We start from the raw sequence: 17,382 nt of genomic DNA, 5'->3' as shown, positions 1-17,382 counted from the left end.
AGTCGTCTGCCACGTCAGATGGCTCGTTGGTCTAGGGGTATGATTCCTGCTTTGGGTGCAGGAGGTCCCGGGTTCAAATCCCGGACGAGCACTAGCGTTTTGTGCAAACTGGTCGCACGTGAGTGGCTGAGTCGACGCAAAATGCTCGGCGTCAGTATCAAATGAATTTCATATTTGATGTGAGCAATTGACACTGATCTGACGTGTGAAGGCGATTACGAAGGTTTTTGGGTACAGATGGTAGCAGATGCATGTTAGTATGTCTTGTTTTTAATGATAAAATAGTGTTTCCGCCCGGGATCGACACGGGGACCTTCTGCGTGTTAGGCAGACGTGATAACCGCTACACCACGGAAACTACTTGTGTGCGCCTTACATTAGAGACAACTCGTGCTGGTGTTGTCATCGTTACTAAGAAATTAAATAAATGCGCTACTTGCAGAACAAAGGTACATGCAGAAGATCCTCACATGTCGTGGCTCACTGGAGTACAATACGACATAGGCAGGAAAATACTGTTCCCGCCCGGGATCGAACCGGGGACCTTCTGCGTGTGAAGCAGACGTGATAACCGCTACACTACGGAAACTGCGAACGGGAGGAGTCCATCTCCGTTCACTCGCAATTACCTCAGCCTCTCTCCCGTCCGTGAATGCACACGCGACAGTTCTTTTGACAGCCTGGAAACCATCACAGCCAAGGGCTCAAGAAGTCTTCGGGGTGCTCGAGAAGGTGTCTGCCGTAGCACCCCTAACGAAATAGCGGCGTTTCCCGCAGTCGTGATTGCAAATCATAGCAGCAAAAGCAATCACTTTCTTAGCAGCAGGGAGTGCGAGCCCAGCGGCAGCTCTACATGAAGGTACCAATAGCCCAGGAAGGCCGCCGACCGCGGGAATTCGCGCCGCCCCCATCCCGCCAGCCTACACGAGACTTTCCAGAGCACCCTGGACCACATCGAGGGACCCAGTGCACTGAAATAATAGTCATCTGCCACGTCAGATGGCTCGTTGGTCTAGGGGTATGATTCCTGCTTTGGGTGCAGGAGGTCCCGGGTTCAAATCCCGGACGAGCCCTAGCGTTTTGTGCAAACTGGTCGCACGTGAGTGGCTGAGTCGACGCAAAATGCTCGGCGTCAGTATCAAATGAATTTCATATTTGATGTGAGCAATTGACACTGATCTGACGTGTGAAGGCGATTACGAAGGTTTTTGGGTACAGATGGTAGCAGATGCATGTTAGTATGTCTTGTTTTTAATGATAAAATAGTGTTTCCGCCCGGGATCGACACGGGGACCTTCTGCGTGTTAGGCAGACGTGATAACCGCTACACCACGGAAACTACTTGTGTGCGCCTTACATTAGAGACAACTCGTGCTGGTGTTGTCATCGTTACTAAGAAATTAAATAAATGCGCTACTTGCAGAACAAAGGTACATGCAGAAGATCCTCACATGTCGTGGCTCACTGGAGTACAATACGACATAGGCAGGAAAATACTGTTCCCGCCCGGGATCGAACCGGGGACCTTCTGCGTGTGAAGCAGACGTGATAACCGCTACACTACGGAAACTGCGAACGGGAGGAGTCCATCTCCGTTCACTCGCAATTACCTCAGCCTCTCTCCCGTCTGTGAATGCACACGCGACAGTTCTTTTGACAGCCTGGAAACCATCACAGCCAAGGGCTCAAGAAGTCTTCGGGGTGCTCGAGAAGGTGTCTGCCGTAGCACCCCTAACGAAATAGCGGCGTTTCCCGCAGTCGTGATTGCAAATCATAGCAGCAAAAGCAATCACTTTCTTAGCAGCAGGGAGTGCGAGCCCAGCGGCAGCTCTACATGAAGGTACCAATAGCCCAGGAAGGCCGCCGACCGCGGGAATTCGCGCCGCCCCCATCCCGCCAGCCTACACGAGACTTTCCAGAGCACCCTGGACCACATCGAGGGACCCAGTGCACTGAAATAATAGTCATTTGCCACGTCAGATGGCTCGTTGGTCTAGGGGTATGGTTCCTGCTTTGGGTGCAGGAGGTCCCGGGTTCAAATCCCGGATGAGCCCTAGCGTTTTGTGCAAACTGGTCGCACGTGAGTGGCTGAGTCGACGCAAAATGCTCGGCGTCAGTATCAAATGAAATTCATATTTGATGTGAGCAATTGACACTGATCTGACGTGTGAAGGCGATTACGAAGGTTTTTGGGTACAGATGGTAGCAGATGCATGTTAGTATGTCTTGTTTTTAATGATAAAAAAGTGTTTCCGCCCGGGATCGACACGGGGACCTTCTGCGTGTTAGGCAGACGTGATAACCGCTACACCACGGAAACTACTTGTGTGCGCCTTACATTAGAGACAACTCGTGCTGGTGTTGTCATCGTTACTAAGAAATTAAATAAATGCGCTACTCGCAGAACAAAGGTACATGCAGAAGATCCTCACATGTCGTGGCTCACTGGAGTACAATACGACATAGGCAGGAAAATACTGTTCCCGCCCGGGATCGAACCGGGGACCTTCTGCGTGTGAAGCAGACGTGATAACCGCTACACTACGGAAACTGCGAACGGGAGGAGTCCATCTCCGTTCACTCGCAATTACCTCAGCCTCTCTCCCGTCCGTGAATGCACACGCGACAGTTCTTTTGACAGCCTGGAAACCATCACAGCCAAGGGCTCAAGAAGTCTTCGGGGTGCTCGAGAAGGTGTCTGCCGTAGCACCCCTAACGAAATAGCGGCGTTTCCCGCAGTCGTGATTGCAAATCATAGCAGCAAAAGCAATCACTTTCTTAGCAGCAGGGAGTGCGAGCCCAGCGGCAGCTCTACATGAAGGTACCAATAGCCCAGGAAGGCCGCCGACCGCGGGAATTCGCGCCGCCCCCATCCCGCCAGCCTACACGAGACTTTCCAGAGCACCCTGGACCACATCGAGGGACCCAGTGCACTGAAATAATAGTCATCTGCCACGTCAGATGGCTCGTTGGTCTAGGGGTATGATTCCTGCTTTGGGTGCAGGAGGTCCCGGGTTCAAATCCCGGATGAGCCCTTGCGTTTTGTGCAAACTGGTCGCACGTGAGTGGCTGAGTCGACGCAAAATGCTCGGCGTCAGTATCAAATGAAATTCATATTTGATGTGAGCAATTGACACTGATCTGACGTGTGAAGGCGATTACGAAGGTTTTTGGGTACAGATGGTAGCAGATGCATGTTAGTATGTCTTGTTTTTAATGATAAAAAAGTGTTTCCGCCCGGGATCGACACGGGGACCTTCTGCGTGTTAGGCAGACGTGATAACCGCTACACCACGGAAACTACTTGTGTGCGCCTTACATTAGAGACAACTCGTGCTGGTGTTGTCATCGTTACTAAGAAATTAAATAAATGCGCTACTTGCAGAACAAAGGTACATGCAGAAGATCCTCACATGTCGTGGCTCACTGGAGTACAATACGACATAGGCAGGAAAATACTGTTCCCGCCCGGGATCGAACCGGGGACCTTCCGCGTGTGAAGCAGACGTGATAACCGCTACACTACGGAAACTGCGAACGGGAGGAGTCCATCTCCGTTCACTCGCAATTACCTCAGCCTCTCTCCCGTCCGTGAATGCACACGCGACAGTTCTTTTGACAGCCTGGAAACCATCACAGCCAAGGGCTCAAGAAGTCTTCGGGGTGCTCGAGAAGGTGTCTGCCGTAGCACCCCTAACGAAATAGCGGCGTTTCCCGCAGTCGTGATTGCAAATCATAGCAGCAAAAGCAATCACTTTCTTAGCAGCAGGGAGTGCGAGCCCAGCGGCAGCTCTACATGAAGGTACCAATAGCCCAGGAAGGCCGCCGACCGCGGGAATTCGCGCCGCCCCCATCCCGCCAGCCTACACGAGACTTTCCAGAGCACCCTGGACCACATCGAGGGACCCAGTGCACTGAAATAATAGTCATCTGCCACGTCAGATGGCTCGTTGGTCTAGGGGTATGATTCCTGCTTTGGGTGCAGGAGGTCCCGGGTTCAAATCCCGGACGAGCCCTAGCGTTTTGTGCAAACTGGTCGCACGTGAGTGGCTGAGTCGACGCAAAATGCTCGGCGTCAGTATCAAATGAAATTCATATTTGATGTGAGCAATTGACACTGATCTGACGTGTGAAGGCGATTACGAAGGTTTTTGGGTACAGATGGTAGCAGATGCATGTTAGTATGTCTTGTTTTTAATGATAAAATAGTGTTTCCGCCCGGGATCGACACGGGGACCTTCTGCGTGTTAGGCAGACGTGATAACCGCTACACCACGGAAACTACTTGTGTGCGCCTTACATTAGAGACAACTCGTGCTGGTGTTGTCATCGTTACTAAGAAATTAAATAAATGCGCTACTTGCAGAACAAAGGTACATGCAGAAGATCCTCACATGTCGTGGCTCACTGGAGTACAATACGACATAGGCAGGAAAATACTGTTCCCGCCCGGGATCGAACCGGGGACCTTCTGCGTGTGAAGCAGACGTGATAACCGCTACACTACGGAAACTGCGAACGGGAGGAGTCCATCTCCGTTCACTCGCAATTACCTCAGCCTCTCTCCCGTCCGTGAATGCACACGCGACAGTTCTTTTGACAGCCTGGAAACCATCACAGCCAAGGGCTCAAGAAGTCTTCGGGGTGCTCGAGAAGGTGTCTGCCGTAGCACCCCTAACGAAATAGCGGCGTTTCCCGCAGTCGTGATTGCAAATCATAGCAGCAAAAGCAATCACTTTCTTAGCAGCAGGGAGTGCGAGCCCAGCGGCAGCTCTACATGAAGGTACCAATAGCCCAGGAAGGCCGCCGACCGCGGGAATTCGCGCCGCCCCCATCCCGCCAGCCTACACGAGACTTTCCAGAGCACCCTGGACCACATCGAGGGACCCAGTGCACTGAAATAATAGTCGTCTGCCACGTCAGATGGCTCGTTGGTCTAGGGGTATGATTCCTGCTTTGGGTGCAGGAGGTCCCGGGTTCAAATCCCGGACGAGCACTAGCGTTTTGTGCAAACTGGTCGCACGTGAGTGGCTGAGTCGACGCAAAATGCTCGGCGTCAGTATCAAATGAATTTCATATTTGATGTGAGCAATTGACACTGATCTGACGTGTGAAGGCGATTACGAAGGTTTTTGGGTACAGATGGTAGCAGATGCATGTTAGTATGTCTTGTTTTTAATGATAAAATAGTGTTTCCGCCCGGGATCGACACGGGGACCTTCTGCGTGTTAGGCAGACGTGATAACCGCTACACCACGGAAACTACTTGTGTGCGCCTTACATTAGAGACAACTCGTGCTGGTGTTGTCATCGTTACTAAGAAATTAAATAAATGCGCTACTTGCAGAACAAAGGTACATGCAGAAGATCCTCACATGTCGTGGCTCACTGGAGTACAATACGACATAGGCAGGAAAATACTGTTCCCGCCCGGGATCGAACCGGGGACCTTCTGCGTGTGAAGCAGACGTGATAACCGCTACACTACGGAAACTGCGAACGGGAGGAGTCCATCTCCGTTCACTCGCAATTACCTCAGCCTCTCTCCCGTCCGTGAATGCACACGCGACAGTTCTTTTGACAGCCTGGAAACCATCACAGCCAAGGGCTCAAGAAGTCTTCGGGGTGCTCGAGAAGGTGTCTGCCGTAGCACCCCTAACGAAATAGCGGCGTTTCCCGCAGTCGTGATTGCAAATCATAGCAGCAAAAGCAATCACTTTCTTAGCAGCAGGGAGTGCGAGCCCAGCGGCAGCTCTACATGAAGGTACCAATAGCCCAGGAAGGCCGCCGACCGCGGGAATTCGCGCCGCCCCCATCCCGCCAGCCTACACGAGACTTTCCAGAGCACCCTGGACCACATCGAGGGACCCAGTGCACTGAAATAATAGTCGTCTGCCACGTCAGATGGCTCGTTGGTCTAGGGGTATGATTCCTGCTTTGGGTGCAGGAGGTCCCGGGTTCAAATCCCGGACGAGCACTAGCGTTTTGTGCAAACTGGTCGCACGTGAGTGGCTGAGTCGACGCAAAATGCTCGGCGTCAGTATCAAATGAATTTCATATTTGATGTGAGCAATTGACACTGATCTGACGTGTGAAGGCGATTACGAAGGTTTTTGGGTACAGATGGTAGCAGATGCATGTTAGTATGTCTTGTTTTTAATGATAAAATAGTGTTTCCGCCCGGGATCGACACGGGGACCTTCTGCGTGTTAGGCAGACGTGATAACCGCTACACCACGGAAACTACTTGTGTGCGCCTTACATTAGAGACAACTCGTGCTGGTGTTGTCATCGTTACTAAGAAATTAAATAAATGCGCTACTTGCAGAACAAAGGTACATGCAGAAGATCCTCACATGTCGTGGCTCACTGGAGTACAATACGACATAGGCAGGAAAATACTGTTCCCGCCCGGGATCGAACCGGGGACCTTCTGCGTGTGAAGCAGACGTGATAACCGCTACACTACGGAAACTGCGAACGGGAGGAGTCCATCTCCGTTCACTCGCAATTACCTCAGCCTCTCTCCCGTCCGTGAATGCACACGCGACAGTTCTTTTGACAGCCTGGAAACCATCACAGCCAAGGGCTCAAGAAGTCTTCGGGGTGCTCGAGAAGGTGTCTGCCGTAGCACCCCTAACGAAATAGCGGCGTTTCCCGCAGTCGTGATTGCAAATCATAGCAGCAAAAGCAATCACTTTCTTAGCAGCAGGGAGTGCGAGCCCAGCGGCAGCTCTACATGAAGGTACCAATAGCCCAGGAAGGCCGCCGACCGCGGGAATTCGCGCCGCCCCCATCCCGCCAGCCTACACGAGACTTTCCAGAGCACCCTGGACCACATCGAGGGACCCAGTGCACTGAAATAATAGTCGTCTGCCACGTCAGATGGCTCGTTGGTCTAGGGGTATGATTCCTGCTTTGGGTGCAGGAGGTCCCGGGTTCAAATCCCGGACGAGCACTAGCGTTTTGTGCAAACTGGTCGCACGTGAGTGGCTGAGTCGACGCAAAATGCTCGGCGTCAGTATCAAATGAATTTCATATTTGATGTGAGCAATTGACACTGATCTGACGTGTGAAGGCGATTACGAAGGTTTTTGGGTACAGATGGTAGCAGATGCATGTTAGTATGTCTTGTTTTTAATGATAAAAAAGTGTTTCCGCCCGGGATCGACACGGGGACCTTCTGCGTGTTAGGCAGACGTGATAACCGCTACACCACGGAAACTACTTGTGTGCGCCTTACATTAGAGACAACTCGTGCTGGTGTTGTCATCGTTACTAAGAAATTAAATAAATGCGCTACTCGCAGAACAAAGGTACATGCAGAAGATCCTCACATGTCGTGGCTCACTGGAGTACAATACGACATAGGCAGGAAAATACTGTTCCCGCCCGGGATCGAACCGGGGACCTTCTGCGTGTGAAGCAGACGTGATAACCGCTACACTACGGAAACTGCGAACGGGAGGAGTCCATCTCCGTTCACTCGCAATTACCTCAGCCTCTCTCCCGTCCGTGAATGCACACGCGACAGTTCTTTTGACAGCCTGGAAACCATCACAGCCAAGGGCTCAAGAAGTCTTCGGGGTGCTCGAGAAGGTGTCTGCCGTAGCACCCCTAACGAAATAGCGGCGTTTCCCGCAGTCGTGATTGCAAATCATAGCAGCAAAAGCAATCACTTTCTTAGCAGCAGGGAGTGCGAGCCCAGCGGCAGCTCTACATGAAGGTACCAATAGCCCAGGAAGGCCGCCGACCGCGGGAATTCGCGCCGCCCCCATCCCGCCAGCCTACACGAGACTTTCCAGAGCACCCTGGACCACATCGAGGGACCCAGTGCACTGAAATAATAGTCATCTGCCACGTCAGATGGCTCGTTGGTCTAGGGGTATGATTCCTGCTTTGGGTGCAGGAGGTCCCGGGTTCAAATCCCGGATGAGCCCTTGCGTTTTGTGCAAACTGGTCGCACGTGAGTGGCTGAGTCGACGCAAAATGCTCGGCGTCAGTATCAAATGAAATTCATATTTGATGTGAGCAATTGACACTGATCTGACGTGTGAAGGCGATTACGAAGGTTTTTGGGTACAGATGGTAGCAGATGCATGTTAGTATGTCTTGTTTTTAATGATAAAAAAGTGTTTCCGCCCGGGATCGACACGGGGACCTTCTGCGTGTTAGGCAGACGTGATAACCGCTACACCACGGAAACTACTTGTGTGCGCCTTACATTAGAGACAACTCGTGCTGGTGTTGTCATCGTTACTAAGAAATTAAATAAATGCGCTACTTGCAGAACAAAGGTACATGCAGAAGATCCTCACATGTCGTGGCTCACTGGAGTACAATACGACATAGGCAGGAAAATACTGTTCCCGCCCGGGATCGAACCGGGGACCTTCTGCGTGTGAAGCAGACGTGATAACCGCTACACTACGGAAACTGCGAACGGGAGGAGTCCATCTCCGTTCACTCGCAATTACCTCAGCCTCTCTCCCGTCCGTGAATGCACACGCGACAGTTCTTTTGACAGCCTGGAAACCATCACAGCCAAGGGCTCAAGAAGTCTTCGGGGTGCTCGAGAAGGTGTCTGCCGTAGCACCCCTAACGAAATAGCGGCGTTTCCCGCAGTCGTGATTGCAAATCATAGCAGCAAAAGCAATCACTTTCTTAGCAGCAGGGAGTGCGAGCCCAGCGGCAGCTCTACATGAAGGTACCAATAGCCCAGGAAGGCCGCCGACCGCGGGAATTCGCGCCGCCCCCATCCCGCCAGCCTACACGAGACTTTCCAGAGCACCCTGGACCACATCGAGGGACCCAGTGCACTGAAATAATAGTCGTCTGCCACGTCAGATGGCTCGTTGGTCTAGGGGTATGATTCCTGCTTTGGGTGCAGGAGGTCCCGGGTTCAAATCCCGGACGAGCACTAGCGTTTTGTGCAAACTGGTCGCACGTGAGTGGCTGAGTCGACGCAAAATGCTCGGCGTCAGTATCAAATGAATTTCATATTTGATGTGAGCAATTGACACTGATCTGACGTGTGAAGGCGATTACGAAGGTTTTTGGGTACAGATGGTAGCAGATGCATGTTAGTATGTCTTGTTTTTAATGATAAAATAGTGTTTCCGCCCGGGATCGACACGGGGACCTTCTGCGTGTTAGGCAGACGTGATAACCGCTACACCACGGAAACTACTTGTGTGCGCCTTACATTAGAGACAACTCGTGCTGGTGTTGTCATCGTTACTAAGAAATTAAATAAATGCGCTACTTGCAGAACAAAGGTACATGCAGAAGATCCTCACATGTCGTGGCTCACTGGAGTACAATACGACATAGGCAGGAAAATACTGTTCCCGCCCGGGATCGAACCGGGGACCTTCTGCGTGTGAAGCAGACGTGATAACCGCTACACTACGGAAACTGCGAACGGGAGGAGTCCATCTCCGTTCACTCGCAATTACCTCAGCCTCTCTCCCGTCCGTGAATGCACACGCGACAGTTCTTTTGACAGCCTGGAAACCATCACAGCCAAGGGCTCAAGAAGTCTTCGGGGTGCTCGAGAAGGTGTCTGCCGTAGCACCCCTAACGAAATAGCGGCGTTTCCCGCAGTCGTGATTGCAAATCATAGCAGCAAAAGCAATCACTTTCTTAGCAGCAGGGAGTGCGAGCCCAGCGGCAGCTCTACATGAAGGTACCAATAGCCCAGGAAGGCCGCCGACCGCGGGAATTCGCGCCGCCCCCATCCCGCCAGCCTACACGAGACTTTCCAGAGCACCCTGGACCACATCGAGGGACCCAGTGCACTGAAATAATAGTCGTCTGCCACGTCAGATGGCTCGTTGGTCTAGGGGTATGATTCCTGCTTTGGGTGCAGGAGGTCCCGGGTTCAAATCCCGGACGAGCACTAGCGTTTTGTGCAAACTGGTCGCACGTGAGTGGCTGAGTCGACGCAAAATGCTCGGCGTCAGTATCAAATGAAATTCATATTTGATGTGAGCAATTGACACTGATCTGACGTGTGAAGGCGATTACGAAGGTTTTTGGGTACAGATGGTAGCAGATGCATGTTAGTATGTCTTGTTTTTAATGATAAAATAGTGTTTCCGCCCGGGATCGACACGGGGACCTTCTGCGTGTTAGGCAGACGTGATAACCGCTACACCACGGAAACTACTTGTGTGCGCCTTACATTAGAGACAACTCGTGCTGGTGTTGTCATCGTTACTAAGAAATTAAATAAATGCGCTACTTGCAGAACAAAGGTACATGCAGAAGATCCTCACATGTCGTGGCTCACTGGAGTACAATACGACATAGGCAGGAAAATACTGTTCCCGCCCGGGATCGAACCGGGGACCTTCTGCGTGTGAAGCAGACGTGATAACCGCTACACTACGGAAACTGCGAACGGGAGGAGTCCATCTCCGTTCACTCGCAATTACCTCAGCCTCTCTCCCGTCCGTGAATGCACACGCGACAGTTCTTTTGACAGCCTGGAAACCATCACAGCCAAGGGCTCAAGAAGTCTTCGGGGTGCTCGAGAAGGTGTCTGCCGTAGCACCCCTAACGAAATAGCGGCGTTTCCCGCAGTCGTGATTGCAAATCATAGCAGCAAAAGCAATCACTTTCTTAGCAGCAGGGAGTGCGAGCCCAGCGGCAGCTCTACATGAAGGTACCAATAGCCCAGGAAGGCCGCCGACCGCGGGAATTCGCGCCGCCCCCATCCCGCCAGCCTACACGAGACTTTCCAGAGCACCCTGGACCACATCGAGGGACCCAGTGCACTGAAATAATAGTCATCTGCCACGTCAGATGGCTCGTTGGTCTAGGGGTATGATTCCTGCTTTGGGTGCAGGAGGTCCCGGGTTCAAATCCCGGACGAGCCCTAGCGTTTTGTGCAAACTGGTCGCACGTGAGTGGCTGAGTCGACGCAAAATGCTCGGCGTCAGTATCAAATGAATTTCATATTTGATGTGAGCAATTGACACTGATCTGACGTGTGAAGGCGATTACGAAGGTTTTTGGGTACAGATGGTAGCAGATGCATGTTAGTATGTCTTGTTTTTAATGATAAAATAGTGTTTCCGCCCGGGATCGACACGGGGACCTTCTGCGTGTTAGGCAGACGTGATAACCGCTACACCACGGAAACTACTTGTGTGCGCCTTACATTAGAGACAACTCGTGCTGGTGTTGTCATCGTTACTAAGAAATTAAATAAATGCGCTACTTGCAGAACAAAGGTACATGCAGAAGATCCTCACATGTCGTGGCTCACTGGAGTACAATACGACATAGGCAGGAAAATACTGTTCCCGCCCGGGATCGAACCGGGGACCTTCTGCGTGTGAAGCAGACGTGATAACCGCTACACTACGGAAACTGCGAACGGGAGGAGTCCATCTCCGTTCACTCGCAATTACCTCAGCCTCTCTCCCGTCCGTGAATGCACACGCGACAGTTCTTTTGACAGCCTGGAAACCATCACAGCCAAGGGCTCAAGAAGTCTTCGGGGTGCTCGAGAAGGTGTCTGCCGTAGCACCCCTAACGAAATAGCGGCGTTTCCCGCAGTCGTGATTGCAAATCATAGCAGCAAAAGCAATCACTTTCTTAGCAGCAGGGAGTGCGAGCCCAGCGGCAGCTCTACATGAAGGTACCAATAGCCCAGGAAGGCCGCCGACCGCGGGAATTCGCGCCGCCCCCATCCCGCCAGCCTACACGAGACTTTCCAGAGCACCCTGGACCACATCGAGGGACCCAGTGCACTGAAATAATAGTCATCTGCCACGTCAGATGGCTCGTTGGTCTAGGGGTATGATTCCTGCTTTGGGTGCAGGAGGTCCCGGGTTCAAATCCCGGACGAGCCCTAGCGTTTTGTGCAAACTGGTCGCACGTGAGTGGCTGAGTCGACGCAAAATGCTCGGCGTCAGTATCAAATGAATTTCATATTTGATGTGAGCAATTGACACTGATCTGACGTGTGAAGGCGATTACGAAGGTTTTTGGGTACAGATGGTAGCAGATGCATGTTAGTATGTCTTGTTTTTAATGATAAAATAGTGTTTCCGCCCGGGATCGACACGGGGACCTTCTGCGTGTTAGGCAGACGTGATAACCGCTACACCACGGAAACTACTTGTGTGCGCCTTACATTAGAGACAACTCGTGCTGGTGTTGTCATCGTTACTAAGAAATTAAATAAATGCGCTACTTGCAGAACAAAGGTACATGCAGAAGATCCTCACATGTCGTGGCTCACTGGAGTACAATACGACATAGGCAGGAAAATACTGTTCCCGCCCGGGATCGAAACGGGGACCTTCTGCGTGTGAAGCAGACGTGATAACCGCTACACTACGGAAACTGCGAACGGGAGGAGTCCATCTCCGTTCACTCGCAATTACCTCAGCCTCTCTCCCGTCCGTGAATGCACACGCGACAGTTCTTTTGACAGCCTGGAAACCATCACAGCCAAGGGCTCAAGAAGTCTTCGGGGTGCTCGAGAAGGTGTCTGCCGTAGCACCCCTAACGAAATAGCGGCGTTTCCCGCAGTCGTGATTGCAAATCATAGCAGCAAAAGCAATCACTTTCTTAGCAGCAGGGAGTGCGAGCCCAGCGGCAGCTCTACATGAAGGTACCAATAGCCCAGGAAGGCCGCCGACCGCGGGAATTCGCGCCGCCCCCATCCCGCCAGCCTACACGAGACTTTCCAGAGCACCCTGGACCACATCGAGGGACCCAGTGCACTGAAATAATAGTCATTTGCCACGTCAGATGGCTCGTTGGTCTAGGGGTATGGTTCCTGCTTTGGGTGCAGGAGGTCCCGGGTTCAAATCCCGGATGAGCCCTAGCGTTTTGTGCAAACTGGTCGCACGTGAGTGGCTGAGTCGACGCAAAATGCTCGGCGTCAGTATCAAATGAAATTCATATTTGATGTGAGCAATTGACACTGATCTGACGTGTGAAGGCGATTACGAAGGTTTTTGGGTACAGATGGTAGCAGATGCATGTTAGTATGTCTTGTTTTTAATGATAAAAAAGTGTTTCCGCCCGGGATCGACACGGGGACCTTCTGCGTGTTAGGCAGACGTGATAACCGCTACACCACGGAAACTACTTGTGTGCGCCTTACATTAGAGACAACTCGTGCTGGTGTTGTCATCGTTACTAAGAAATTAAATAAATGCGCTACTTGCAGAACAAAGGTACATGCAGAAGATCCTCACATGTCGTGGCTCACTGGAGTACAATACGACATAGGCAGGAAAATACTGTTCCCGCCCGGGATCGAACCGGGGACCTTCTGCGTGTGAAGCAGACGTGATAACCGCTACACTACGGAAACTGCGAACGGGAGGAGTCCATCTCCGTTCACTCGCAATTACCTCAGCCTCTCTCCCGTCCGTGAATGCACACGCGACAGTTCTTTTGACAGACTGGAAACCATCACAGCCAAGGGCTCAAGAAGTCTTCGGGGTGCTCGAGAAGGTGTCTGCCGTAGCACCCCTAACGAAATAGCGGCGTTTCCCGCAGTCGTGATTGAAAATCATAGCAGCAAAAGCAATCACTTTCTTAGCAGCAGGGAGTGCGAGCCCAGCGGCAGCTCTACATGAAGGTACCAATAGCCCAGGAAGGCCGCCGACCGCGGGAATTCGCGCCGCCCCCATCCCGCCAGCCTACACGAGACTTTCCAGAGCACCCTGGACCACATCGAGGGACCCAGTGCACTGAAATAATAGTCGTCTGCCACGTCAGATGGCTCGTTGGTCTAGGGGTATGATTCCTGCTTTGGGTGCAGGAGGTCCCGGGTTCAAATCCCGGATGAGCCCTTGCGTTTTGTGCAAACTGGTCGCACGTGAGTGGCTGAGTCGACGCAAAATGCTCGGCGTCAGTATCAAATGAAATTCATATTTGATGTGAGCAATTGACACTGATCTGACGTGTGAAGGCGATTACGAAGGTTTTTGGGTACAGATGGTAGCAGATGCATGTTAGTATGTCTTGTTTTTAATGATAAAAAAGTGTTTCCGCCCGGGATCGACACGGGGACCTTCTGCGTGTTAGGCAGACGTGATAACCGCTACACCACGGAAACTACTTGTGTGCGCCTTACATTAGAGACAACTCGTGCTGGTGTTGTCATCGTTACTAAGAAATTAAATAAATGCGCTACTTGCAGAACAAAGGTACATGCAGAAGATCCTCACATGTCGTGGCTCACTGGAGTACAATACGACATAGGCAGGAAAATACTGTTCCCGCCCGGGATCGAACCGGGGACCTTCTGCGTGTGAAGCAGACGTGATAACCGCTACACTACGGAAACTGCGAACGGGAGGAGTCCATCTCCGTTCACTCGCAATTACCTCAGCCTCTCTCCCGTCCGTGAATGCACACGCGACAGTTCTTTTGACAGCCTGGAAACCATCACAGCCAAGGGCTCAAGAAGTCTTCGGGGTGCTCGAGAAGGTGTCTGCCGTAGCACCCCTAACGAAATAGCGGCGTTTCCCGCAGTCGTGATTGCAAATCATAGCAGCAAAAGCAATCACTTTCTTAGCAGCAGGGAGTGCGAGCCCAGCGGCAGCTCTACATGAAGGTACCAATAGCCCAGGAAGGCCGCCGACCGCGGGAATTCGCGCCGCCCCCATCCCGCCAGCCTACACGAGACTTTCCAGAGCACCCTGGACCACATCGAGGGACCCAGTGCACTGAAATAATAGTCATTTGCCACGTCAGATGGCTCGTTGGTCTAGGGGTATGATTCCTGCTTTGGGTGCAGGAGGTCCCGGGTTCAAATCCCGGACGAGCCCTAGCGTTTTGTGCAAACTGGTCGCACGTGAGTGGCTGAGTCGACGCAAAATGCTCGGCGTCAGTATCAAATGAAATTCATATTTGATGTGAGCAATTGACACTGATCTGACGTGTGAAGGCGATTACGAAGGTTTTTGGGTACAGATGGTAGCAGATGCATGTTAGTATGTCTTGTTTTTAATGATAAAATAGTGTTTCCGCCCGGGATCGACACGGGGACCTTCTGCGTGTTAGGCAGACGTGATAACCGCTACACCACGGAAACTACTTGTGTGCGCCTTACATTAGAGACAACTCGTGCTGGTGTTGTCATCGTTACTAAGAAATTAAATAAATGCGCTACTTGCAGAACAAAGGTACATGCAGAAGATCCTCACATGTCGTGGCTCACTGGAGTACAATACGACATAGGCAGGAAAATACTGTTCCCGCCCGGGATCGAACCGGGGACCTTCTGCGTGTGAAGCAGACGTGATAACCGCTACACTACGGAAACTGCGAACGGGAGGAGTCCATCTCCGTTCACTCGCAATTACCTCAGCCTCTCTCCCGTCCGTGAATGCACACGCGACAGTTCTTTTGACAGCCTGGAAACCATCACAGCCAAGGGCTCAAGAAGTCTTCGGGGTGCTCGAGAAGGTGTCTGCCGTAGCACCCCTAACGAAATAGCGGCGTTTCCCGCAGTCGTGATTGAAAATCATAGCAGCAAAAGCAATCACTTTCTTAGCAGCAGGGAGTGCGAGCCCAGCGGCAGCTCTACATGAAGGTACCAATAGCCCAGGAAGGCCGCCGACCGCGGGAATTCGCGCCGCCCCCATCCCGCCAGCCTACACGAGACTTTCCAGAGCACCCTGGACCACATCGAGGGACCCAGTGCACTGAAATAATAGTCGTCTGCCACGTCAGATGGCTCGTTGGTCTAGGGGTATGATTCCTGCTTTGGGTGCAGGAGGTCCCGGGTTCAAATCCCGGATGAGCCCTTGCGTTTTGTGCAAACTGGTCGCACGTGAGTGGCTGAGTCGACGCAAAATGCTCGGCGTCAGTATCAAATGAAATTCATATTTGATGTGAGCAATTGACACTGATCTGACGTGTGAAGGCGATTACGAAGGTTTTTGGGTACAGATGGTAGCAGATGCATGTTAGTATGTCTTGTTTTTAATGATAAAAAAGTGTTTCCGCCCGGGATCGACACGGGGACCTTCTGCGTGTTAGGCAGACGTGATAACCGCTACACCACGGAAACTACTTGTGTGCGCCTTACATTAGAGACAACTCGTGCTGGTGTTGTCATCGTTACTAAGAAATTAAATAAATGCGCTACTTGCAGAACAAAGGTACATGCAGAAGATCCTCACATGTCGTGGCTCACTGGAGTACAATACGACATAGGCAGGAAAATACTGTTCCCGCCCGGGATCGAACCGGGGACCTTCTGCGTGTGAAGCAGACGTGATAACCGCTACACTACGGAAACTGCGAACGGGAGGAGTCCATCTCCGTTCACTCGCAATTACCTCAGCCTCTCTCCCGTCCGTGAATGCACACGCGACAGTTCTTTTGACAGCCTGGAAACCATCACAGCCAAGGGCTCAAGAAGTCTTCGGGGTGCTCGAGAAGGTGTCTGCCGTAGCACCCCTAACGAAATAGCGGCGTTTCCCGCAGTCGTGATTGCAAATCATAGCAGCAAAAGCAATCACTTTCTTAGCAGCAGGGAGTGCGAGCCCAGCGGCAGCTCTACATGAAGGTACCAATAGCCCAGGAAGGCCGCCGACCGCGGGAATTCGCGCCGCCCCCATCCCGCCAGCCTACACGAGACTTTCCAGAGCACCCTGGACCACATCGAGGGACCCAGTGCACTGAAATAATAGTCATTTGCCACGTCAGATGGCTCGTTGGTCTAGGGGTATGATTCCTGCTTTGGGTGCAGGAGGTCCCGGGTTCAAATCCCGGACGAGCCCTAGCGTTTTGTGCAAACTGGTCGCACGTGAGTGGCTGAGTCGACGCAAAATGCTCGGCGTCAGTATCAAATGAAATTCATATTTGATGTGAGCAATTGACACTGATCTGACGTGTGAAGGCGATTACGAAGGTTTTTGGGTACAGATGGTAGCAGATGCATGTTAGTATGTCTTGTTTTTAATGATAAAATAGTGTTTCCGCCCGGGATCGACACGGGGACCTTCTGCGTGTTAGGCAGACGTGATAACCGCTACACCACGGAAACTACTTGTGTGCGCCTTACATTAGAGACAACTCGTGCTGGTGTTGTCATCGTTACTAAGAAATTAAATAAATGCGCTACTTGCAGAACAAAGGTACATGCAGAAGATCCTCACATGTCGTGGCTCACTGGAGTACAATACGACATAGGCAGGAAAATACTGTTCCCGCCCGGGATCGAAACGGGGACCTTCTGCGTGTGAAGCAGACGTGATAACCGCTACACTACGGAAACTGCGAACGGGAGGAGTCCATCTCCGTTCACTCGCAATTACCTCAGCCTCTCTCCCGTCCGTGAATGCACACGCGACAGTTCTTTTGACAGCCTGGAAACCATCACAGCCAAGGGCT

At 52.0% G+C, this 17,382-nt stretch overlaps 54 non-coding genes across 54 annotated transcripts; 18 read left to right on the top strand and 36 right to left on the bottom strand.

Annotated features, from left to right (window-relative positions):
* Nucleotides 1-20: 20 nt before the first annotated feature.
* Nucleotides 21-93, top strand: Trnap-ugg (transfer RNA proline (anticodon UGG)). The gene has a single exon. It is a non-coding gene; the product is annotated as a tRNA-Pro (tRNA).
* Nucleotides 94-285: 192 nt separating this feature from the next.
* Trnav-aac (transfer RNA valine (anticodon AAC)) lies at nucleotides 286-358 on the bottom strand. Its single transcript has one exon. It is a non-coding gene; the product is annotated as a tRNA-Val (tRNA).
* A 158-nt stretch (nucleotides 359-516) lies between these two features.
* Nucleotides 517-589, bottom strand: Trnav-cac (transfer RNA valine (anticodon CAC)). The gene has a single exon. It is a non-coding gene; the product is annotated as a tRNA-Val (tRNA).
* A 412-nt stretch (nucleotides 590-1,001) lies between these two features.
* Nucleotides 1,002-1,073, top strand: Trnap-ugg (transfer RNA proline (anticodon UGG)). The gene has a single exon. It is a non-coding gene; the product is annotated as a tRNA-Pro (tRNA).
* A 193-nt stretch (nucleotides 1,074-1,266) lies between these two features.
* Nucleotides 1,267-1,339, bottom strand: Trnav-aac (transfer RNA valine (anticodon AAC)). The gene has a single exon. It is a non-coding gene; the product is annotated as a tRNA-Val (tRNA).
* A 158-nt stretch (nucleotides 1,340-1,497) lies between these two features.
* Nucleotides 1,498-1,570, bottom strand: Trnav-cac (transfer RNA valine (anticodon CAC)). Its single transcript has one exon. It is a non-coding gene; the product is annotated as a tRNA-Val (tRNA).
* Nucleotides 1,571-1,982: 412 nt separating this feature from the next.
* Nucleotides 1,983-2,054, top strand: Trnap-ugg (transfer RNA proline (anticodon UGG)). The gene has a single exon. It is a non-coding gene; the product is annotated as a tRNA-Pro (tRNA).
* Nucleotides 2,055-2,247: 193 nt separating this feature from the next.
* On the bottom strand, nucleotides 2,248-2,320 carry Trnav-aac (transfer RNA valine (anticodon AAC)). Its single transcript has one exon. It is a non-coding gene; the product is annotated as a tRNA-Val (tRNA).
* Nucleotides 2,321-2,478: 158 nt separating this feature from the next.
* Trnav-cac (transfer RNA valine (anticodon CAC)) lies at nucleotides 2,479-2,551 on the bottom strand. Its single transcript has one exon. It is a non-coding gene; the product is annotated as a tRNA-Val (tRNA).
* Nucleotides 2,552-2,963: 412 nt separating this feature from the next.
* Nucleotides 2,964-3,035, top strand: Trnap-ugg (transfer RNA proline (anticodon UGG)). Its single transcript has one exon. It is a non-coding gene; the product is annotated as a tRNA-Pro (tRNA).
* Nucleotides 3,036-3,228: 193 nt separating this feature from the next.
* Trnav-aac (transfer RNA valine (anticodon AAC)) lies at nucleotides 3,229-3,301 on the bottom strand. Its single transcript has one exon. It is a non-coding gene; the product is annotated as a tRNA-Val (tRNA).
* A 158-nt stretch (nucleotides 3,302-3,459) lies between these two features.
* On the bottom strand, nucleotides 3,460-3,532 carry Trnav-cac (transfer RNA valine (anticodon CAC)). Its single transcript has one exon. It is a non-coding gene; the product is annotated as a tRNA-Val (tRNA).
* A 412-nt stretch (nucleotides 3,533-3,944) lies between these two features.
* On the top strand, nucleotides 3,945-4,016 carry Trnap-ugg (transfer RNA proline (anticodon UGG)). Its single transcript has one exon. It is a non-coding gene; the product is annotated as a tRNA-Pro (tRNA).
* A 193-nt stretch (nucleotides 4,017-4,209) lies between these two features.
* On the bottom strand, nucleotides 4,210-4,282 carry Trnav-aac (transfer RNA valine (anticodon AAC)). The gene has a single exon. It is a non-coding gene; the product is annotated as a tRNA-Val (tRNA).
* A 158-nt stretch (nucleotides 4,283-4,440) lies between these two features.
* On the bottom strand, nucleotides 4,441-4,513 carry Trnav-cac (transfer RNA valine (anticodon CAC)). The gene has a single exon. It is a non-coding gene; the product is annotated as a tRNA-Val (tRNA).
* Nucleotides 4,514-4,925: 412 nt separating this feature from the next.
* Trnap-ugg (transfer RNA proline (anticodon UGG)) lies at nucleotides 4,926-4,998 on the top strand. The gene has a single exon. It is a non-coding gene; the product is annotated as a tRNA-Pro (tRNA).
* A 192-nt stretch (nucleotides 4,999-5,190) lies between these two features.
* On the bottom strand, nucleotides 5,191-5,263 carry Trnav-aac (transfer RNA valine (anticodon AAC)). The gene has a single exon. It is a non-coding gene; the product is annotated as a tRNA-Val (tRNA).
* Nucleotides 5,264-5,421: 158 nt separating this feature from the next.
* Nucleotides 5,422-5,494, bottom strand: Trnav-cac (transfer RNA valine (anticodon CAC)). Its single transcript has one exon. It is a non-coding gene; the product is annotated as a tRNA-Val (tRNA).
* A 412-nt stretch (nucleotides 5,495-5,906) lies between these two features.
* Nucleotides 5,907-5,979, top strand: Trnap-ugg (transfer RNA proline (anticodon UGG)). The gene has a single exon. It is a non-coding gene; the product is annotated as a tRNA-Pro (tRNA).
* Nucleotides 5,980-6,171: 192 nt separating this feature from the next.
* Trnav-aac (transfer RNA valine (anticodon AAC)) lies at nucleotides 6,172-6,244 on the bottom strand. Its single transcript has one exon. It is a non-coding gene; the product is annotated as a tRNA-Val (tRNA).
* Nucleotides 6,245-6,402: 158 nt separating this feature from the next.
* Nucleotides 6,403-6,475, bottom strand: Trnav-cac (transfer RNA valine (anticodon CAC)). Its single transcript has one exon. It is a non-coding gene; the product is annotated as a tRNA-Val (tRNA).
* A 412-nt stretch (nucleotides 6,476-6,887) lies between these two features.
* Nucleotides 6,888-6,960, top strand: Trnap-ugg (transfer RNA proline (anticodon UGG)). The gene has a single exon. It is a non-coding gene; the product is annotated as a tRNA-Pro (tRNA).
* Nucleotides 6,961-7,152: 192 nt separating this feature from the next.
* Trnav-aac (transfer RNA valine (anticodon AAC)) lies at nucleotides 7,153-7,225 on the bottom strand. Its single transcript has one exon. It is a non-coding gene; the product is annotated as a tRNA-Val (tRNA).
* Nucleotides 7,226-7,383: 158 nt separating this feature from the next.
* Nucleotides 7,384-7,456, bottom strand: Trnav-cac (transfer RNA valine (anticodon CAC)). The gene has a single exon. It is a non-coding gene; the product is annotated as a tRNA-Val (tRNA).
* A 412-nt stretch (nucleotides 7,457-7,868) lies between these two features.
* Trnap-ugg (transfer RNA proline (anticodon UGG)) lies at nucleotides 7,869-7,940 on the top strand. The gene has a single exon. It is a non-coding gene; the product is annotated as a tRNA-Pro (tRNA).
* Nucleotides 7,941-8,133: 193 nt separating this feature from the next.
* On the bottom strand, nucleotides 8,134-8,206 carry Trnav-aac (transfer RNA valine (anticodon AAC)). Its single transcript has one exon. It is a non-coding gene; the product is annotated as a tRNA-Val (tRNA).
* Nucleotides 8,207-8,364: 158 nt separating this feature from the next.
* Nucleotides 8,365-8,437, bottom strand: Trnav-cac (transfer RNA valine (anticodon CAC)). Its single transcript has one exon. It is a non-coding gene; the product is annotated as a tRNA-Val (tRNA).
* A 412-nt stretch (nucleotides 8,438-8,849) lies between these two features.
* On the top strand, nucleotides 8,850-8,922 carry Trnap-ugg (transfer RNA proline (anticodon UGG)). Its single transcript has one exon. It is a non-coding gene; the product is annotated as a tRNA-Pro (tRNA).
* A 192-nt stretch (nucleotides 8,923-9,114) lies between these two features.
* Trnav-aac (transfer RNA valine (anticodon AAC)) lies at nucleotides 9,115-9,187 on the bottom strand. The gene has a single exon. It is a non-coding gene; the product is annotated as a tRNA-Val (tRNA).
* Nucleotides 9,188-9,345: 158 nt separating this feature from the next.
* On the bottom strand, nucleotides 9,346-9,418 carry Trnav-cac (transfer RNA valine (anticodon CAC)). The gene has a single exon. It is a non-coding gene; the product is annotated as a tRNA-Val (tRNA).
* Nucleotides 9,419-9,830: 412 nt separating this feature from the next.
* Nucleotides 9,831-9,903, top strand: Trnap-ugg (transfer RNA proline (anticodon UGG)). Its single transcript has one exon. It is a non-coding gene; the product is annotated as a tRNA-Pro (tRNA).
* A 192-nt stretch (nucleotides 9,904-10,095) lies between these two features.
* On the bottom strand, nucleotides 10,096-10,168 carry Trnav-aac (transfer RNA valine (anticodon AAC)). The gene has a single exon. It is a non-coding gene; the product is annotated as a tRNA-Val (tRNA).
* Nucleotides 10,169-10,326: 158 nt separating this feature from the next.
* On the bottom strand, nucleotides 10,327-10,399 carry Trnav-cac (transfer RNA valine (anticodon CAC)). Its single transcript has one exon. It is a non-coding gene; the product is annotated as a tRNA-Val (tRNA).
* Nucleotides 10,400-10,811: 412 nt separating this feature from the next.
* Nucleotides 10,812-10,883, top strand: Trnap-ugg (transfer RNA proline (anticodon UGG)). The gene has a single exon. It is a non-coding gene; the product is annotated as a tRNA-Pro (tRNA).
* Nucleotides 10,884-11,076: 193 nt separating this feature from the next.
* Nucleotides 11,077-11,149, bottom strand: Trnav-aac (transfer RNA valine (anticodon AAC)). The gene has a single exon. It is a non-coding gene; the product is annotated as a tRNA-Val (tRNA).
* A 158-nt stretch (nucleotides 11,150-11,307) lies between these two features.
* On the bottom strand, nucleotides 11,308-11,380 carry Trnav-cac (transfer RNA valine (anticodon CAC)). The gene has a single exon. It is a non-coding gene; the product is annotated as a tRNA-Val (tRNA).
* A 412-nt stretch (nucleotides 11,381-11,792) lies between these two features.
* Nucleotides 11,793-11,864, top strand: Trnap-ugg (transfer RNA proline (anticodon UGG)). Its single transcript has one exon. It is a non-coding gene; the product is annotated as a tRNA-Pro (tRNA).
* Nucleotides 11,865-12,057: 193 nt separating this feature from the next.
* Nucleotides 12,058-12,130, bottom strand: Trnav-aac (transfer RNA valine (anticodon AAC)). The gene has a single exon. It is a non-coding gene; the product is annotated as a tRNA-Val (tRNA).
* A 158-nt stretch (nucleotides 12,131-12,288) lies between these two features.
* On the bottom strand, nucleotides 12,289-12,361 carry Trnav-cac (transfer RNA valine (anticodon CAC)). Its single transcript has one exon. It is a non-coding gene; the product is annotated as a tRNA-Val (tRNA).
* Nucleotides 12,362-12,773: 412 nt separating this feature from the next.
* On the top strand, nucleotides 12,774-12,845 carry Trnap-ugg (transfer RNA proline (anticodon UGG)). Its single transcript has one exon. It is a non-coding gene; the product is annotated as a tRNA-Pro (tRNA).
* Nucleotides 12,846-13,038: 193 nt separating this feature from the next.
* On the bottom strand, nucleotides 13,039-13,111 carry Trnav-aac (transfer RNA valine (anticodon AAC)). Its single transcript has one exon. It is a non-coding gene; the product is annotated as a tRNA-Val (tRNA).
* Nucleotides 13,112-13,269: 158 nt separating this feature from the next.
* Trnav-cac (transfer RNA valine (anticodon CAC)) lies at nucleotides 13,270-13,342 on the bottom strand. Its single transcript has one exon. It is a non-coding gene; the product is annotated as a tRNA-Val (tRNA).
* Nucleotides 13,343-13,754: 412 nt separating this feature from the next.
* Nucleotides 13,755-13,826, top strand: Trnap-ugg (transfer RNA proline (anticodon UGG)). Its single transcript has one exon. It is a non-coding gene; the product is annotated as a tRNA-Pro (tRNA).
* A 193-nt stretch (nucleotides 13,827-14,019) lies between these two features.
* On the bottom strand, nucleotides 14,020-14,092 carry Trnav-aac (transfer RNA valine (anticodon AAC)). The gene has a single exon. It is a non-coding gene; the product is annotated as a tRNA-Val (tRNA).
* A 158-nt stretch (nucleotides 14,093-14,250) lies between these two features.
* Trnav-cac (transfer RNA valine (anticodon CAC)) lies at nucleotides 14,251-14,323 on the bottom strand. Its single transcript has one exon. It is a non-coding gene; the product is annotated as a tRNA-Val (tRNA).
* A 412-nt stretch (nucleotides 14,324-14,735) lies between these two features.
* Trnap-ugg (transfer RNA proline (anticodon UGG)) lies at nucleotides 14,736-14,807 on the top strand. Its single transcript has one exon. It is a non-coding gene; the product is annotated as a tRNA-Pro (tRNA).
* Nucleotides 14,808-15,000: 193 nt separating this feature from the next.
* Nucleotides 15,001-15,073, bottom strand: Trnav-aac (transfer RNA valine (anticodon AAC)). Its single transcript has one exon. It is a non-coding gene; the product is annotated as a tRNA-Val (tRNA).
* A 158-nt stretch (nucleotides 15,074-15,231) lies between these two features.
* Nucleotides 15,232-15,304, bottom strand: Trnav-cac (transfer RNA valine (anticodon CAC)). Its single transcript has one exon. It is a non-coding gene; the product is annotated as a tRNA-Val (tRNA).
* A 412-nt stretch (nucleotides 15,305-15,716) lies between these two features.
* Nucleotides 15,717-15,788, top strand: Trnap-ugg (transfer RNA proline (anticodon UGG)). The gene has a single exon. It is a non-coding gene; the product is annotated as a tRNA-Pro (tRNA).
* A 193-nt stretch (nucleotides 15,789-15,981) lies between these two features.
* Nucleotides 15,982-16,054, bottom strand: Trnav-aac (transfer RNA valine (anticodon AAC)). Its single transcript has one exon. It is a non-coding gene; the product is annotated as a tRNA-Val (tRNA).
* A 158-nt stretch (nucleotides 16,055-16,212) lies between these two features.
* Trnav-cac (transfer RNA valine (anticodon CAC)) lies at nucleotides 16,213-16,285 on the bottom strand. Its single transcript has one exon. It is a non-coding gene; the product is annotated as a tRNA-Val (tRNA).
* A 412-nt stretch (nucleotides 16,286-16,697) lies between these two features.
* On the top strand, nucleotides 16,698-16,769 carry Trnap-ugg (transfer RNA proline (anticodon UGG)). The gene has a single exon. It is a non-coding gene; the product is annotated as a tRNA-Pro (tRNA).
* A 193-nt stretch (nucleotides 16,770-16,962) lies between these two features.
* Nucleotides 16,963-17,035, bottom strand: Trnav-aac (transfer RNA valine (anticodon AAC)). The gene has a single exon. It is a non-coding gene; the product is annotated as a tRNA-Val (tRNA).
* A 158-nt stretch (nucleotides 17,036-17,193) lies between these two features.
* Nucleotides 17,194-17,266, bottom strand: Trnav-cac (transfer RNA valine (anticodon CAC)). The gene has a single exon. It is a non-coding gene; the product is annotated as a tRNA-Val (tRNA).
* Between the last annotated feature and the right edge of the window lie 116 nt (nucleotides 17,267-17,382).

The sequence above is a fragment of the Schistocerca gregaria genome, chromosome 2 (assembly GCF_023897955.1).
Source record: "Schistocerca gregaria isolate iqSchGreg1 chromosome 2, iqSchGreg1.2, whole genome shotgun sequence".
NCBI lineage: Eukaryota > Metazoa > Arthropoda > Insecta > Orthoptera > Acrididae > Schistocerca > Schistocerca gregaria.
Note: the sequence above shows the minus strand (reverse complement) of the source record. Positions and strands in the feature narration are given on the sequence as shown.